Source organism: Cherax quadricarinatus, chromosome 15 (assembly GCF_038502225.1).
Source record: "Cherax quadricarinatus isolate ZL_2023a chromosome 15, ASM3850222v1, whole genome shotgun sequence".
Lineage (NCBI taxonomy): Eukaryota > Metazoa > Arthropoda > Malacostraca > Decapoda > Parastacidae > Cherax > Cherax quadricarinatus.
In genome coordinates, this window is record NC_091306.1 from 37,365,608 (window position 1) to 37,385,585 (window position 19,978).

Here is a 19,978-nt window from a genome sequence, read left to right on the forward strand (position 1 = left end):
CAGACCCATCTGCTGGCATGTCCACTCCCAAATGTTTAAATAAATTCACTTCCTACATACTCCCTCCTTCCAGTCAGGTATTCAGTCAGTCATTGCCTAGACTTCTTGTTATCCTTATCATCTTGGCCTCTTTTCAGTTCACTTTTAATTTCCTTTAATATACCCTCCCAAAGAACAGCTGCAATAAACTCGTATTTTATATCAGATCCAACATCTTTTAATCCCACACCTTTATCCAACACTAGCATTCACTTCTTTTACAACTCCATATATAAATGCTAAACAACTATGATGACATCACAAATCCGTCTAGGTCCTACTTTCACTGGGAAATGGTCCCTCTTACTTAGTAACTGCTTTTAGTAACTAACCACCTTTTCCATACATTTGCAACATCTGTCACATGGTTTCTCTATCCACCATATTATATAATTTTTCTAAATCTATAAATTCAACAAACAGCTTTTTACCCTTGTCTGAGTTCTGCTAACTTATATGCTTCAATGTGAACACTTGGTCTATAAATGCCCTACCCTTCCTAAATCCTCCCTCCTCCTCTGCAATTTGCTGTTTTACCACTAACCCCTTTCAGTAATGTCCTGTCATTAACTTTACCTCGTATATTCAGTAGGTTTATCCTCTATAATTCTTACATACTCTCGTTTCAATTTACCTTATACAAAGGAACAATGCATGCTTTCTGCCAATCCTTTGGTTCTTTCTCTTCTGTCTTCCTTTGCAGATGACGAGCCTGGCCCATGGCTGGGCTCAGAGAGTAGATAAACTCTCAAAACTCTTCAAAGGTACACCTGAATTTGCAAGTCTCCAAGCAGACATCAACCAAATCTTTAAATGGGCTACAGAAAACAATATGAAGTTCAATGAAGACAAATTTCAATTGCTTTGCTAGGGAAAACTTGAGGAAATCAAAACTGTATTGGAGTACAGTGGACCCTCGCATAACGCTATTAATCCGTTCCTGAGAGCTCAATGTTAGGCGAAATTATCGTTATGCGAATTAATTTTCCCCACAAGAAATAATGGAAATCAAATTAATCTGTTCCTGACACCCAAAAGTATGAAAAAAAAAAAATTTTACCACATGAAATATTAATTTTAATACACACAAACTGAAGAAGACATGCACAGTTACATGACACTTACCTTTATTGAAGATCTGGTGATGATTGATGGGATGGGAGGAGGGGAGAGTGTTGATGGTCTTAGTGTTTAGAAGGGGAATCCCCTTCCATTAGGACTTGAGGTATCAAGTCCTTTTCCGGGGTTACTTCCCTTCTTCTTTTAATGCCACTAGGACCAGCTTCAGAGTCACTGGACTTATGTCGCACAGCATATCTGTCCATAGAGGTCTGTACCTCTCGTTCCTTTATGACTTTCCTAAAGTGGTTCACAACACTGTCAGTGTACAGGTTGCCAACACGGCTTGCAACAGCTGTCTGAGGGTGATTTTCATCCATAAAGGTTTGCACTTTAAGCCACATTGCACAGATTTCCTTAATCTTTGAAGTAGGCAACTTCTTCAATTTCTCTCTCCCCTCCTCTGAAGCAGTTTCCTCAGGTCTGCCCTCTTGCAGTTGAAGATGATCTAGCAACTCATCAGTGGTTAGTTCTTCATTGTCCTCCTCCACCAACTCTTCCACATCCTCCCCACTAACCTCCAACCCCAAGGACTTCCCCAATGCCACAATTGATTCCTCAACTGGCATACGCCTCTCAGGGTTAGCCTCAAATCCTTCAAAATCCCTTTGGTCTACACATTCTGGCCACAGTTTCTTCCAAGCAGAGTTCAAGGTCCTCTTAGTCACTCCCTCCCAAGCCTTACCTATAAGGTTTACATAATTGAGGATATTAAAGTGATCTCTCCAAAACTCTCTTAGAGTCAATTGAGTTTCTGAGATCACTACAAAGCACCTTTCAAACAGCTTTTGTGTACAGTTTTTTGAAGTTTGCAATAACCTGCTGGTCCATGGGCTGCAGGAGAGGAGTGGTATTAGGAGGCAAAAACTTGACTTTAATGAAGCTCATGTCCCCAGAAAGTCGCTCTGCCAAGTCTGTAGGATGACCAGGGGCATTGTCTAACACCAGGAGGCACTTAAGGTCTAATTTCTTTTCAGTTAGGTAATTTTTCACATTGGGGGCAAATGCTTGGTGTAATCAGTCATAGAAACAGTCCCTAGTGACCCATGCCTTACTGTTTGCCCTCCACAGCACACACAAATTAGCCTTGAGGATATTCTTTTGCCTGAACGCTCTGGGAGTTTCAGAGTGATACACTAATAAAGGCTTCACTTTGCAATCACCACTAGCATTGACACACATTAACAGAGTAAGCCTGTCTTTCATAGGCTTATGTCCTGGGAGTGCCTTTTCCTCCTCAGTAATATAGGTCCTGCTTGACATTTTCTTCCAAAACAGGCCTGTTTCGTCACAATTAAACACTTGTTCAGGTTTCAGTCCTTCACTGTCTATGTACTCCTTGAATTCTTGCACATATTTTTCAGCTGCTTTGTGGTCTGAACTGGCAGCCTCACCATGCCTTATCACACTATGTATGCCACTATGCTTCTTAAATCTCTCAAACCAACCTTTGCTGGCCTTAAATTCACTCACATCATCACTAGTTGCAGGCATTTTTCTAATTAAATCCTCATGCAACTTCCTAGCCTTTTCACTTATGATCGCTTGAGAGATGCTATCTCCTGCTATCTGTTTTTCTTTTATCCACACCAATAACGGTCTCTCAACATCTTCTATCACTTGCGATCTCTGTTTCGAAAACAAAGTTGCACCTTTGGCAAGAACAGCTTCCTTGATTGCCGTTTTCTTGGACACAATAGTAGCGATGGTTGATTGGGGTTTACTATACAACCTGGCCAGCTCGGAGACATGCACTCCACTTTCATACTTAGCAATGATCTCTTTCTTCATCTCCATAGTAATTCTCACCCTTATTCCTGTAGGGTTGGCACTAGAAGCTTTCTTGGGGCCCATGGTCACTTATTTTGCAGGTGCAATCACTAAAAAGGCTGTAATAATATGAAATGTTCCGATTGTATGCTTGGATGTTACCGCGGAAGCTGGCTTGTAAACAATGCCACTAGCGGAACAAGTAAGGGTGGCTCAGGCTGCACGTAGACACGTCTCGGACGAATCGCGTTGAGCGAGTTTTTTAGCACTATGCGAGGCCAAATTTTAGCGATAAAATGTATCGCTACACGGATTTAACGTTATGTGATGCCAATGTTAGGCGGGGGCCCACTCTATAAAACAAATTCCAACTACACAGCCTCTTTATGGGGGCTCCTTGTAGTGGTAAAGAGGCTATCGGTCTGCAGAATTGGACCTTTTGGTCTTCTTCCTCCAATTGAACCTAGTTACCCTCCAATCCTCCCTCCCCACGACTTCTAGCAAGCCTTTCACAATGCATTCAGCTTCCCCAAATATGGTGTGACGGTTTTTGCATCGCCCACCTCCCTCAGGTCAGACCACCCTCGGTACTACTCCTAAACGTCCTAGACAACCTACTGATGATAGTTCATTGGTGATGGCAACACCCATTACCTTTGCATATCAGGCTAATGAGTACGCAGTGAACATAATTCTTTTCTTTACAAATGACGTCTCAAAACTGATTAAATTTCTGATCATGGAATTGGTAAAATTCTTTATGGCAAATTGGCCAGAATATATCCTTCCATGCTCTTCGAAGCGGTGTGCGTGTCATAACAGTACAGAATTCAGAGCAAGCTCATCTCTCCCGCATCATTTCCATAAATAACATACTAGTCACCGTTCGTAAGCATGCTGCTCTTAATTCTTGCAGTGGTACTGTGGTCTTACCGTGTACCATTGTACAGAGTGATGCTTTGTCTTGTGGTGATGATATTTTAGAACAATTAGCCCTTCAGAACCTACCTATTCTTAAAATAGATACATATATCCTGCCCGCTCGTGAGCAGAAGCGCTTTCCTAGCAACATCACTCGTTTAACCTTTGACTGTCGTGCACTTCCGTCCTCTGTCTATATTGCGGGTCATCGCCTAGAGGTCCGTCAAGTAGTTCCCACTCCCCAGCAGTGTCATAATTGCTGGCATTTTGGGCACCCTGCTAAACACTGCAGATCTGCGGCGGAATGCCTGGTCTGCGATGCAGCAGATCATTCGAATGCATTTTGTAGTCTTCCTCCCTCTTGTCTCAATTGCAAGGGACCTCATCCTTTTCACACCGTTGCCAGGTCTTTCATAATGAATAAGAAATCCGTTATCTTAAGGAGTGTGAGGGCCTGCCTTACGCTATGGCTGTCTCTCAGTTCCGCCTTCAAGGAAAACTTCCTCATGTCCCATATGCTCAGGTAGCCCGAAGACCTCTAACCTCAACGGTCCTCCCGCCTCCCAATTCCTCTGCATCTGTGTCTTCCAGGGTAACCCCACTTTCTAATTCTTTTGCAGTTTTATCCTCTGACACTCCTACCTCCACACCACTTCCTACTTCTACTTCTTTGTCTCGCTTGCTTGCTTTTCAGTCTACAAGACCTTGCAGACCTACACTTTCTTCATGTCCATCACCTGTACAGAATCTATCTTCTACCACGGAGCCTAGTTCTCACCCCCTTTTTCAGCTCTCACACGAAGGTGGAGGTTCAACCCCCCCTCTCGTGTAGGCCCCTCTTCCCCTGTTGTCCCCCCCATCTTCCTCCATATTTACCCTCCAACCTCCTTCCTCTCCTTTTACACTGCAGAACTCTTCTACTCCAACCAACACATCTCTCCAGGTTCATACTCTGCACACCCCTCAGATCTCTTTGGTTGCCTTCATAGTTACTCTAACCTTTACTTGCAATGCCTCTCCTGTCTCTGACATCATGGCATCGTCGGCTTCCTTAACAACTGAGATGTTATACGCTATCTCCAGCCATATTGCGGAGATGACACCCCCAATGGACACCAACGTGCCTTTCAACGACCCTTGCAACAATCTATTCCTCTGCAGTATTCTAATTCTTTCTTGCTTATACGCTTACCAATGCCTCCACATATTAGCTTTACTGATCCTACAAGCCCATAGGTTTTATCGTTTCTTATTGTTGCCACTTTTATTTCTGTACATAATGCCTTTTTTATAATGGAATATTCATGGCCTTAGGGGCAGTTGAGGAGAACTCCAGGTGTTGCTCTCCCAGTTGTCATCAGTATGTGTTGGGTTGCAAGAGCTCAAAATTCATTCTGCTGTCATTCACCCCGTTTCAGGCTATATGCTGTTATATTCTTCCGATCCTTTACCTGACAAATCACTTAATGAAAATGCGCTTGTGTGCATTGATATACCATATCAACAAGTTTTTGTTCGTTCCCCGCATCATTATACTGCAGCACGTATTTATTTACACCGATGGTTTACAGTTTGCTCTCTCAATCTTTCTCCCTCCCATGCATTCTGTATCAATGATATTGCATTTTTATCACCACCCATATTATTGTTGGGTGATTTTAATGCTCGCCATCACCTGTGGGGATGGTCCCACTGCGACTCTTGTGGTAATCAGTAAGAGACTTCTTGCTTCTCATCCTCTTCATGTTTTAAATATGGGTGCTTCTACCCATTTTGACTCTTGCACTCGGTCTCTCTCCTGCATTGATCTTTCAGTCTGTTCCTCGCCCATTGCACTTGATTTCGCGTGATCTGTTCTTCTACTACATATACAGTGGCCCCTCAGGTAATAGCATCAATCCATTCCAGAGAGCTTGCGTTTCACCGATTTTGCCGTTAGCCGAAATAATTTTCCCCATAAATAATGGAAATCCAATTAATCCGTTTCAGACAGCCAAAAGTATTAACAAAAAATATTTTTTTTAAATATTAAATATAGATATACATACAGAAAAACAATGACAAATAAATATAAAGCACTAATAAAATGGATAAATGAACATTTAACATCACACTTATGTGATGTTGCAGGTGTATGGTGTAGGAGGTAGGTTACTGAAAGCAGTGAAGAGTTTTTACGAGGATAGTGAGGCTCAAGTTAGAGTATGTAGGAAAGAGGGAGATTATTTCCCAGTAAAAGTAGGCCTTAGACAAGGATGTGTGATGTCACCGTGGTTGTTTAATATATTTATAGATGGGGTTGTAAGAGAAGTAAATGCGAGGGTCTTGGCAAGAGGCATGGAGTTAAAAGATAAAGAATCACACATAAAGTGGGCGTTGTCACAGTTGCTCTTTGCTGATGACACTGTGCTCTTGGGAGATTCTGAAGAGAAGTTGCAGAGATTGATGGATGAATTTGGTAGGGTATGCAAAAGAAGAAAATTAAAAGTGAAAACAGGAAAGAGTAGGTTATGAGGATAACAAAAAGATTAAGTGATGAAAGATTGGATATCAGATTGGAGGGAGAGAGTATGGAGGAGGTGAATGTATTCAGATATTTGGGAGTGGACGTGTCAGCTGATGGGTCTATGAAAGATGAGGTGAATCATAGAATTGATGAGGGGAAAAGGGCGAGCGGTGCACTTAGGAGTCTGTGGAGACAAAGAACTTTGTCCTTGGAAGCAAAGAGGGGAATGTATGAGAGTATAATTTTACCAACGCTCTTATATGGGTGTGAAGCATAGGTGATGAATGTTGCAGCGAGGAGAAGGCTGGAGGCAGTGGAGATGTCATGTCTGAGGGCAATGTGTGGTGTGAATATAATGCAGAGAATTCGTAGTTTGGAAGTTAGGAGGAGGTGTGGAATTACCAAAACTGTTGTCCAGAGGGCTGAGGAAGGGTTGTTGAGGTGGTTCGGACATGTAGAGAGAATGGAGCGAAACAGAATGACTTCAAGAGTGTATCAGTCTCTAGTGGAAGGAAGGCGGGGTAGGGGTCGGCCTAGGAAAGGTTTGAGGGAGGGGGTAAAGGAGGTTTTGTGTGCGAGGGGCTTGAACTTCCAGCGGGCATGCGTGAGCGTGTTTGATAGGAGTGAATGGAGACAAATGGTTTTTAATACTTGACGTGCTGTTGGAGTGTGAGCAAAGTAACATTTATGAAGGGATTCAGGGAAACCGGCAGGCTGGACTTGAGTCCTGGAGATGGGAAGTGCAGTGCCTGCACTCTGAAGGAGGGGTGTTAATGTTGCAGTTTAAACTGTAGTGTAAAGCACCCTTCTGGCAAGACAGTGATGGAGTGAATGATGGTGAAAGTTTTTCTTTTTTGGGCCACCCTGCCTTGGTGGGAATTGGCCAGTGTGTTAATAATAATAATAAACTTACCTTTATTGATTCTTGTTGATGTAGGAGGTGGGTAGGAGGCAAGAGGAAGGCGAGTTTATTATGCTTCAATATGACGCTAATATCATCTCTACGGCTTATTTATCTATCACAATTCATCTATGCCATAATAAACAATATTAATAATATAGAAACATGATATATATTCTAGAATGAATAAAATATGTCATAATGTATGTGAGGAGTAAGTGGTGGTGGTGGTGTTGGGTTTATAAGGGCCACTGACAGAAGCCGTACATAGTGGTGGTGCTGGTGGAGGCAGCAGCAGAACCCACCACCACTGTTCACACTTAAACAATGTATGCAAATTATAAATAAGAAATATTTACATTTTAATTTATAAATAAGAAATATTTACATTTTAATTTATAAATAAGTAAGTTTATTCAGGTATGCACAAATACAGTTATGTACATAGATTATCATACATAGCAGCATATGTGTAAAGTACCTAGGATAACCCAAAAAAGTCAGAGTGACTTATGTATTTCCATTGGGGGTCCTTCTATATTTACACTTATATTTACTTTTATACTTAAATTTTTATAGTTACACTTACCTTGGAGGAGATGTTAGTTTAGTTAGTTTGATGGAGCAGATGCTGGCAGAGGTTTAGGGTGGTGGAAGATAGCAGGCCAGCATATGTTCAGTAGCCCTATACACATCCAACAGCATTGGAGAGTTACTTTCGTGTCATTTTTCTATCGCTTACTCGCTTAACTTACTTGCTACACTGTTAATTCTACACTTTATCACTGGCTGGCATTATAACCTTTATCGATACCTGCTGCTTTAGTATCTTACATATCGTAGAATCACTGCAGAAGGCACATTCTCCCCTCTCTCTCCCTCCTCTACTTTGGTACTTTACTGTGAGTTTTTTCTTGAATTCTATTGTGCTTCTTTCCTTCTTTACCACAGGGCTGGTACTAAAAGCTTTTTTTGGGCCCATGGTGGCATATTTAGCAGTTACAAGCACTGAAAACAATGGAATAATACAAAATATATTGCATGTATGCCTGAAATCGTCCTCACTGGCTTGTAAACCATGGTACACTCCCTGTACATGGGCTCAGGCCACGCGGACACATTCGGGACGAATGTCCTTAACCGAGTTCTTTTGATGCAAAAATGTGCCACTATTCAATTTTGGCATAAGCCAATGCTGCCATTACCCAAGGGTCCACTGTACCTGACCGTTTCATAGCCCTCATTGGCAATTTGCTCAAGGAAATTCGGACTTATACTCCCATCTTACTACCTGCTGCAAATACCCCCTTTCGTCCTCTACTGATGAACTGGCACACTAATTTTCGACCTTAGTCCTAACTGCAGCGACATGGTCTATCCCCCAAACCTCAGGTAGGCATTCTCAGACATGCATACCTTGATGGTCTCTTACATGTGCCCATGCAGTGTGTTTAAAAGAAGCTGCATGGGGCCAATATCATTATAATCGTTCCATGGAGCATCTGTTGGATATTAAGCAGGCAAGGGCAGTTGCGTGCTCTGCCATCCATGATGCTAAATGCACTTGTTGGCGAGACTATGTGTCTACCATTAGCTCGTCTTCCCCTATGTGCGCGATTTGGAAATAGGTGCAGAAATTGTGTGGTGAGTACACTCCGGACCCAGCTCTCATTCTGCAAGTTGCTGGAGTTGATGTCGCAGAACCCCTAGAAGTTGCCACAGAAATCGGGAGCTATTTTGTCCATATTTCCCAAGGGCTTCACCTCTGTCCCTCATTTCTTGCGTCTAAGCCTACCAAAGAGCAGTTGCCCTTAGATTTCTCCTCTGATGGATTGGAGCCATATAACATACCTTTCACTTTTCTAGAATTGGAGTCCATGCTTTCCATTTGCCGGCTGTTGACAACGGGACCTGATGATATCCGCATCAGTATGCTACAACATCTCCATTCTACGACCCTTCTCGGTCTTTTACGTATTTTCAATCTTATTTGGGAGCGAGGGGGTTCTCCCTCAACAATAGAAATTGGCTATTGTACTATCATTTCGCAAACCAGGTACCTCGGGGCTTGACACCTCTCAATATTGTCCCATTGCCCTGACCAATGTGGTCTTCAAGGTGATGGAACGATTGGTAAATAGACGTCTAATGTGGTTCTTAGAGACTCACAATAGCCTTTCCCCTCATCAATATGGCTTTCACAAAGGCTGCTTTACTTTAGACCCCTTGCTCCACTTAGATACATATATTCGAAATGCCCTTGCTAACAACCACTCAGTCCTAGCAGTCTTATTGATCTAGAAGGCATATGACATCACTTGGAGGTATAACATTCTTGCCCAAGCCCAATCCTTAGGCCTCAGCGGTAATCTACCAAACTTCATTGCTGCTTTCTTGTCCGATAGACATTTTCAGGTCCATATTGGCATCTCACTTTCCTCGGCTTTTGTACAAGCTGAGGGAGTCCCACAAGGTTGTGTCCTCAGCACTACTATTTTTCTCTTAGCTATAAATGACCTACCTTCCATTCTTCCTTCGCATATTTGGTCATTACTTTATGTTGATGACTTCATTATAGCTTACTCAGGCTCTGACTGTCAACTGGTAGCAATCTCCCTTCAGGTTGTGATGGACTGAGTCTCCCATTGGACCACTTCACATGGCTTTAAATTTTCTAATACGAAAACCCGATTCACTACCTTTGCTAGACGTCCGCTTATTCCTGATACTCCACTGTACTTACACAGTTTACATATTCCGGCATGTGATACACAGTCAAGTTTCTTGCCTGCTCTTTGATCGCCAGCTGATGTGGAGACCTCTCATTTCTTCTTTGAAGACAACTTGCCATGGTCGGCTAAATCTCCTTAAGGTTCTCGCACATCATTCATGGGGAGCAGATTGACACACACTCCTCCATTTGCATTCCACCCTAGTCTCGTCCAAGTTAGATTATGGTGACCAAGTCTATTCTGCAGCCTCTCCCGCAACTCTTTGCAAGTTAGATCCCATTCATCACCAAGGTCTGTGCCTTGGTGCCTTTCATTCATCCCCTGTTGAAAGCCTCTATGCAGAAGTGAATGCTCCAGCCCTAGCTGATCATCGTGATACTCATTGGCTTTGTTATTTTGTCCGCACTCATGATCTTCATGTTCCTTCTACTTATAGGTTAATCTCAGACATTAGTAGGAACTCACTGTTTTTTGACGCCTCTGCCTACTTCGGCCGTTTTCTCTTCGCATTCACTCCAATCTTCTCTTCAATTGCCCCCATTGCATGTTCATTTAGTGTCTGCCTTTTTCCTTCCCCCTTGGGAAGTACTGACAGTTCATGTCTACCCCCTTCCCCCCACTACCATGCGCCAAAGCTTTCTTACCTAAGCCTGCTACTCGCTCTCTTTTTCTCAGGCACTTCCGGTCACATGCTCATACCATTGCTGTGTATACAGATGGTTCTAAATCTGCTGATGGAGTTGGGTCCATGGCAATTTCCCCTGGTGACGTTGTCCAAGGCCACTTGTTGGACTCGGCTAGTGTTTTTACTGCAGAGTTGTATGCCATCCTCATAGCACTTCTTCATATTACATATGTGTCTCCTTCGACGTTTGTGATCATTTCGGATTCTCTCCGTGCTTTACAAGCCATAAAACACTTTGACTGCTCTCATCCATTAGTCCTCCATATTCAACAATGGCTGTGCCATGTGGCTAGCAAGGATAAGGATGTTTTCTGCTGGGTCCCTGGTCACGTTAGTGTGAAGGGCAATGAGCAGGCAAATGCTGCTGCATGGTCAGCGGTGCATGATCTCCCAGTTTCTTATAGGGGTATTCTCTACAGGGACTATTTTCCAGTCATCTCAGCCCATCTCTGCTGCTGTTGGCAACAAAAGTGGTCGGGCATTGCACTCTATTAAACCGCTTTTAGGTTTGTGGCCATCTTCCTTCCACCATTGCCGTTCTTGGGAGATTGAGCTCTCCTGACTCTGCATTGGTCATACACGCCCTACCTGTGGGTGTCTCATGGATAGATTCTCTGTTCCTCTCTCTGAGGTTTGTCAGGTCCCTATTTCAGTTCTTCACTTCCTTGTCAATTGCCTGATTTACGAGCGAGCTCACAGGATTTACCTTGAACGCCACCACACCTTACCATTCTTACTTTATCTTCTCTTCTTGCAGACGACCCCACCTTTGACCCCCAAGCACTTTTTGACTTTTTGTCAGCAACTGCCTTATTATACGAACTTTGACTCATAGCGCTTAGCGTCCTTTCCATCCCTTTTCTTTGCTCACTTCTGATCCCCTCTCCACCTAGCCGATTATAACCTCAGCACTACATACTGCTCTGCAGAGCTGTATGACCCTTGTCAGTTTAGTGCTTTCTCTAATTATAATAATCAACTACACAGTAGAGTGAAAAACTAATTTGGACCTGGGAGTGATAATGTCAAAGGATCTCATTTTCAAAGATCACAACAATGTATCTTCCACATCTGCTAGGGAAAATGATAGGATGGATAATGTGAACCTTCAAAACTAGGGATTCCAATCGCTTGTTCTCTCTAGGCTGGATTATTGCTATACACTAATGGCCCCTTTCAAGGCAGGCAATATTGCAGACGTGGAGAATACACATAAAACTTTCATGGCACATATAAATACAATAAACCACCTAAATTACTGGGAACAGTTGAAGTCTCTTGATTTGTACTCCCTGGAATGTAGGCATGAAAGATACATGATAATATACACCTGGAAAATCAAGAGGGACTAATCCCAAACCTGCACACAAAAATCACTCCCTATGAAAGTAAAAGACTTGGCAGGAGATGCAACATCCCCCTTCCAGTGAAAAGCCAGGGCACCATGAGTACACTAAATAAGTGTCAGGAGCCCAAGACTGTTCACCTGCCTCCCAGCATACATAAGGGGATTATTAATAGACCTATGGCTGTCTTCATGAAGGTGCTGAACAGACACCTAAAGTTAGTTCCTGACCAGCCGGGCTGTGGCTCGTATGTTGGGTGTTGGTTTTCATGTGTCAAGCAGTAAAATCCTGGTTGATCAGGCCCTGATCCACCTCAAAGGCTGGTCACAGACCAGGCCACAGGGACACCGATGAGTGAGGAAGAGCCCAGATGCGAGAGTGGTGGAGGAACATGAGGCAGTGGGTAAAATGAAAGGGGGTAAAGCAGTTGGGATTGATGGGATCACGACAGAAATGCTAAAAGCAGATGGGGATATAGTTTTGGAGTGGTTGGTACTTTTATTCAATAAATGTATGAAAGAGGGGAGGGTACCTAGGGACTGGCAGAGAGCATGCATACTTCCTTTGTGTAAAGTAATGGGAGACAGAAGAGAGTGCAAAAATTATAGAATAAGCATATTGGGTATACCAGGTAAAGTGTATGGTCGAGTTGTTGAAAGAATTTAAGGGTAAGATGGAGAGCAGGACCACAGATGAACAAGGAGGCTTTAGAAAGGGTAGGGGATGTTTATAGTGAAACATATGAGTGAACAATATTAAGATAAAGGTAGGAAAATTCTCATTGCTTTCATGGATTTAGAAAAGGGCAGATATGGGAGCATTGTGACAAATGTATGTATATGGACCTCTTCAAGGGATGCTCCTTGGCACTGTGAAGAGGCTCTTGGTCTCCTTCCTCAGACCGAACCTAATTACCCCCTAATCCCACCTTCCCTATCCCATCCTCCCCATCCCCCCTTTTCCCTTTCCTCCCTCATCCCTCCCAACCCTCCCTTTTCCCCATGTAACCTCTGGGGTCCTCCCCTTTGGCATTATGGTTTCTAGGTAGGGAAAAGTGTACTGGGGTTCATCCCACTCCATGGGGTCCCTCTGGAGAAGTGTGGTTTGCTGTGGAATCTGGATCATCTGGAGGTGCCCTGCTCCCTTCCCAGATTTCTGAGAGGTAAGGCAGGGTATCCTGCAGGTGATGGGTGTATCTCCAGAGGCTGCCTGTTGGTTCTGGGAGGTGGCAGCTGAGAGAGGTATGCTTTGTGGTTGGTGTCCAACTGCCCTCTCTTTTGTCCGCCGAGATGGCTTAGTGGATGAGAGGTTGTGGTGTGATGGGTAGGGTATGGCATGGGTTCCACGCTGCATCTGCGCTGCTGGTAGTCTCAAGGTCCTCTTGGGTGAAAGAAGGAACTTACGACCCTTCCATGCCTTCTAGTAACTGTCCCTCCACTGTCCCTTTCTTTTTTCTTTCCTTCTTTTTTTCTTTCCTTCATTTTTTTCCTTAACTTTTTTTTTCTAAAAATAATAATAAGAAAGAAGTGCCACCATCATGGAGTCTTCGTTCCGTGACCCCCTCCTCCTCCCAGGCTCCTTTTTGTTACCACATCCTGTTTTGACCCAGCTTCATTATTAGACCATATTCCAGACTTTTCCCATACCCCTGTATCTACTGCTGGTGATGTTTTGTCACCTGCTTCAGGTGTTGAGGCTTCGCCCATTTCTCCCTGTGTCTCTGCCTCTTGTACATCTTTAACCTTTTTTTTTTTTTTTATGTATCTAACTATTTTTATATTTTTATATCTTTAACTATGTGTCCAACTTCCTCACATATGGTGCGATGGTTTTCAGATCGCCCACCAACCTCCGGTCAGGCTGCCTGCGGTCCTATGCCTAAATGTTCTAGACCCTTTGCTGATGACAGTCCTTGGATTTCTGCTCATTCCACCCAGAAATGACTTACACAATACCCATTTCCTTTATGCACCATGTTTACAAGTACACAGTGGACCAAATTCTTTTCTCTACAACCGACATCTCCAACCAATTATCTTTCAGACCATAGTATTGGTAAAGCTCTTTTACAACTCGGCCAAAATATATCCTTTCACACTTTTCGGAGGGGTGCGTGCATCGTTACAGTTCAGAATGCACATCAAGCTCATGATCTTTACCATCTTCTGTTGATAACATTCCTATCACAGTTCACAAGCATGCTACTCTCAATTCTTGCAGTGGTATGGTGGTCTTACCACATACCATTGTACAGTGTGATTTTCTGTCTTGCGGTGATGGTATTTTAGAGCAATTAGCCCTTCAGGACCTTCCAATTCTTAAAGTGGATACATGTGTCCTGCCCTCTTGTGGGTGGAGGCACTTTCCCAGTTACATCGCCCGCTTAACCTTTGACTGCCATGAACTCCCATCCTCCATTTATATCACGGGACATCACCTAGGGGTCTGTAAAGTGGTCTCTACACCCCAACAATGTCGAAATTATTGGCACTTCCCACATTCTGCTAAATACTGCAGGTCTGTGGCAGAGTGCCCGGTCTGCAGTGCTGCAGATCTTGCTGATACATCTTGCAGTCTTCCTCCCACTTCGTCTTACACATAAACATGTCTGTCTATCCATCTGTCTAGCTCTCTGCTTATCTGTCTGTCTGCTTGTCTCTCTTTCTGTCTCTCTGCTTATCTCGCTGTTTGTCTCTCTCTCTCAGAGAGAGAGCAACTCGTGAACCAACAGGTATTACACACGATGCAGAGTAGTCACATCTGATTCCTGAATAGTTGAAAATGCGTATTACGTGCCAGTCATGCTTATTATGCATTATATCTACAAGCTCAGTATAGCACTTTGTCTGGATTTTTTTAGGTTATCCCAGGTAATTTACACTATATATAATTGTATTTATGTGTACCTGTGAGATAGAGAGAGAGAGATAGAGAGATAGAGACAGAGATAGGCAGAGATACAAATATACTAAGATAGAGACAGCCAGCCTGCCGAACACGTATTACATGTTCCAGAATTGTTTCTCTTAGAGCATAGGTTAGGGGATGTTCTGGCAGGATGACAGACACTACCAGTGGTATCAAAATTGAAAGGATGTTGCACAAGTGTTGCACATGGGTTAAATAACCCATGTGCAACAGAGTAGAGTAGCAATTTCCAACGAATTTTAGGTCACTGGTAATGAATATCATTGAGCCCCCTACTTAAACAAGATGGGTCCTACACAGATGACAGCAAGGAAATGAGTGAGCTACTCAAGTCCCAATATGACTCAGTTTTTAGCAAGCGGCTAACCAGACTGAGAGTCGAAGATCAAAATTAATTTTTTGAGAGAGCCACAGAATTTGATTAACACAAGCCTATCTGATGTTATCCTGACACCAAATGACTTCGAACAGGCGATAAATGACATGCCCATGCACTCTGCCCCAGGGCCAGACTCATGGAACTTTGTGTTCATCAAGAACTGCAAGAAGCCCCTATCACGAGCTTTTACCATCCTATGGAGAAGGAGCATGGACACGGGGGTCGTCCCACTGTTACTAAAAACAACAGATATAGCCCCACTCCACAAAGGGGGCAGTAAAGCAATAGCAAAGAACTACAGACCAATAGCACTAACATCCCATATCATAAAAATCTTTGAAAGGGTTCTAAGAAGCAAGATCGCCATCCATCTAGAAACCCATCAATTACGCAACCCAGGGCAACATGGGTTTAGAACAGGTCACTCCTGTCTCAACTATTGGATCACTACGACAAGGTCCTAGATGCACTAGAAGACAAAAAGAATGCAGATGTAATATATATAGACTTTGCAAAAGCCTTCGACAAGTGTGACCATGGCGTAATAGCGCACAAAATGCGTGCTAAAGGAATAACAGGAAAAGTTGGTCGATGGATCTATAATTTCCTCACAAACAGAACACAAAGAGTAGTAGTCAACAGAGTAAAGTCCGAGGCAGCTACGGTGAAAAGCTCTGTTCCACAAGGCACAGTACTCGCTCCCATCTTGTTCCTCATCCTCATATCTGACATAGACAAGGATGTCAGCCACAGCACCGTGTCTTCCTTTGCAGATGACACCCGAATCTGCATGACAGTGTCTTCCATTGCAGACACTGCAAGGCTCCAGGTGAACATCAACCAAATCTTTCAGTGGGCTGCAGAAAACAATATGAAGTTCAACGATGAGAAATTTCAATTACTCAGATATAGTAAACACGAGGAAATTAAATCTTCTTCAGAGTACAAAACAAATTCTGGCCACAAAATAGAGCGAAACACCAACGTCAAAGACCTGGGAGTGATCATGTTGGAGGATTTCACCTTCAAGGACCATAACATTGTATCAATCGCAGCTGCTAGAAAAATGACAGGATGGATAATGAGAACCTTCAAAACTAGGGAGGCCAAGCCCATGATGACACTCTTCAGGTCACTTGTTCTATCTAGGCTGGAATATTGCTGCACACTAACAGCACCTTTCAAGGCAGGTGAAATTGCTGACCTAGAAAATGTACAGAGAACCTTCACGGCGCGTATAATGGAGATAAAACACCTCAGTTACTGGGAGCGCTTGAGGTTCCTGAACCTGTATTCCCTGGAATGCAGGCGGGAGAGATACATGATTATATGCACCTGGAAAATCCTAGGGACTAGTGCCGAACTTGCACACGAAAATCACTCACTACGAAAGCAAAAGACTTGGCAGACGATGCAACATCCCCCCAATGAAAAGCAGAGGTGTCACTAACACGTTAAGAGACCATACAATAAGTGTCGGGCCCGAGACTGTTCAACTGCCTCCCAGCATGCATAAGGGGGATTACCAATAGACCCCTGGCAGTCTTCAAGCTGGCACTGGACAAGCACCTAAAGTCGGTTCCTGACCAGCCGGACTGTGGCTCGTATGTTGGTTTGCGTGCAGCCAGCAGTAACAGCCTGGTTGATCAGGCTCTGATCCACCAGGAGGCCTAGTCACAGACTGGGCCGTGGGGGCATTGACCCCCGGAACTCTCTCCAGGTAAACTCCAGTAAAACTGTTTGTTAGCTCTACTTTTCAATATACACCTATGTGTCACAAGAGGTTCCAACAGGCTTGTGGCAGTGTTTCCTACCATACAGTCTCACTGCCCTTCATTACTGTTCCAGCAGTCATAAAATTCAAATTCAAATTCATATTCAAAATTTATTCTCTATAAGGATTACAGTGCTGAGTTTACAGAATTTGGTTATTGTGTGGTTTACATGTAGTAAAATAATAATTACAGAGTGTACCACTAGAACACCTAGCATGGCTAGGCATTTCGAGCAGACTTAAATTAAATCTTAAGTTTAAAATATTACAAAATTATGAGGTTAATTGGTGTTATGGCTAAGTGACTAAATACTAGTTTGTGAGTTTAACAATGTGAATGCTTTTGTTTTGGCACTATACATAGTTTCAGTATTGGAGTATCACAGGCCAACTTATGACTAGTTAAGATTCATTATTTTGAGATTGAGATTGATATTTCTGTTTATGGTCAAATGGGTGAGTGAGTGTAAGTGTTAACCACCAGGTGGTATTCGTGTAGTTAGTTGACGGGGTGTATCAGGGAGATAAGATGTTTTCTGATGGTAGTTTTGAAGGTGATGAATGTGTCTGCAGTTTTAGAATTTTCAGGTAGGGTGTTCCAGATTTTAGGGCCTTTGACATACATTGAATTTTTGTAAAGGTTTAGTCGGACACGGGGAATGTCATAGAGATGTTTGTGTCTGGTGTTGTGCCTGTGGGTTCTGTCGCAACTATCAGGAAAGCGTTTTAGGTCAAGGTTAATATTGGAGTTTAAGGTCCTGTAGATGTAGATTGCACAGTAGTAAGTGTGGATGTACTGAACAGGGAGTAAGTTTAGATCTATGAAGAGTGGGGGGGTGTGTTGCCAAGGATGGGAGTTAGTGATTATTCTTACTGCGGCTTTTTGTTGGGTTATTATTGGCTTTAGGTGTGTTGCTGCAGTTGAACCCCAAGCACAGATAGCATAGGTGAGGTATGGATATATAAGTGAATGGTATAGTGTGAGAAGGGCATTTTGCGGCATGTAGTATCGTATCTTGGAGAGGATCCCAACCGTTTTGGATACTTTTTTGGTTATGTGTTGGATATGGGTGCTGAAGTTCAGGTTGTTGTCGAGGTATAGGCCTAGGAATTTGCCCTCATTATGCCTGGCAATTAGAGTGTTGTCGATCTTAATGTTAATTTACGCATCTCCTGCTCTGCTACCAAACATAATGTAGTAGGTTTTGTCAGTGTTAAGCGTAAGTTTATTGGCTGTCATCCAAGTCGATATTTTGATCAGCTCCTCATTAACAATGGTGTTGAGGGTGGCAAGATTAAGGTGAGAGATGACATAAGTCGTGTCGTCAGCAAAGAGAATGGGGTTCAGGTGGTTGTGCTGTGCAAGTTTATATTTCGAGGTGAAAGGTAGGTGATTTTCTTAGCCAAACAGGGCAGATACACCAAGTACTGCTGCTATGTGAATGGGACAGCCATGCAAGAGGTTCCCACTACATCAGGAGAGACTGGCCACTTCATCAATCATTGGAGTCTGGGATATGAAATGTTAAAGCATCCACCTCTCATTGAACCAAGGAAAATTTTGCTACCACAACTACACATAAAACTTGGGCTCATGAAAAACTTCGTAAAAGCTATGGACAAATCCAGTCAGGGATTCAAGTATTTAACATCAAAATTCCCCTCATTGAGTGATGCTAAGATAAGAGAGGGAGCCTTCAATGGTCCTCAAATTCGAGAGCTTCTTAAAGATGATGACTTTGAATCAGACCTTCATGCAAGGCCAGATTAAGAAGTCTCCGGGCCCTAGGCTATTCAGATTGGCGGGGCCCCTTTGAGTTATGGGTAAGCGAAGCGACCCCTTCCAGCTTGGGGGTGGGGGGGGGGTCGGTGTAACTATTATAACTATCTTGTTAAATCATGCATTTTAAAGAGAATAAACTCAAGACAGCATAGTATTACTAGATTAGGCTATTAAAGTAGTGACATCATGTACCTATTATATTCAGCATAACCACTACAGCACTATTATTCCCTTTATAAATCACTGACCATTATTGTTATCATTGCATCATGCATAAGACTATCAAATCATATAAACTCAAGAAAGTAAAGAATTGTTTATATTCACAGGCACTTCTTAAATAAACTTTTTTTTCTGGATTTCATATTGGCAAAATCATCAATTATATTCTGAAAATCAATATTTCTTGTTAGATCAGACTCAGTGGTCAACAAGGCTAGGTTACACAATTTGTCTTGGCTCATTGTTGAACGGAGCTGGTTTTTCACTTTTTCAAAACAGAAAATGAACGTTCTCCTTCACAGTTAGTAGCTGGAAGTGTTAGGTAAAGGCGATACACAATGTCAACATTAGGGAAGGTTTCTGAGATACCTGCATTTCTTAAATGTTTCAAAGCAGCTGAGGGTGCACATTTTTCAGGTGGAGCTTTAATCTGATTCATATACCCAGAAAAATGAACTATTTCTTCAACAAATGTGTCCTGAACATCTGCTGAAAGGTGTTGTTGCAACTTTAATGCAGCTTCTCTCAATTCTGCATCTGGCATAGTAGTAATTTTGAACAGAAATCCAAACTTGTCATTGAGATTCTGGTAGATTTCTTTTCTTTTCACCAATTCTGTAATCAGTGAATCCAGAATGACGAAGTATTTATTATTTAATTTTGTTTTGATTAATTTTTAAAAATCAGTTTTACTCTCCAATCACTTGAACTTTTTAGGTAGGGACCCCATTGCACTTGCACCATGTGCGCAGTCTTGGATGAGCCCCTGAACCCCTTGGACCGCGGGGCCCCCAAATGCGCGGGGCCCTAGGCAAATGCCTAGTTTGCCTATGCGGTAATCCGGCCCTGCCTTCATGGGGAGGAGAAAGCTGC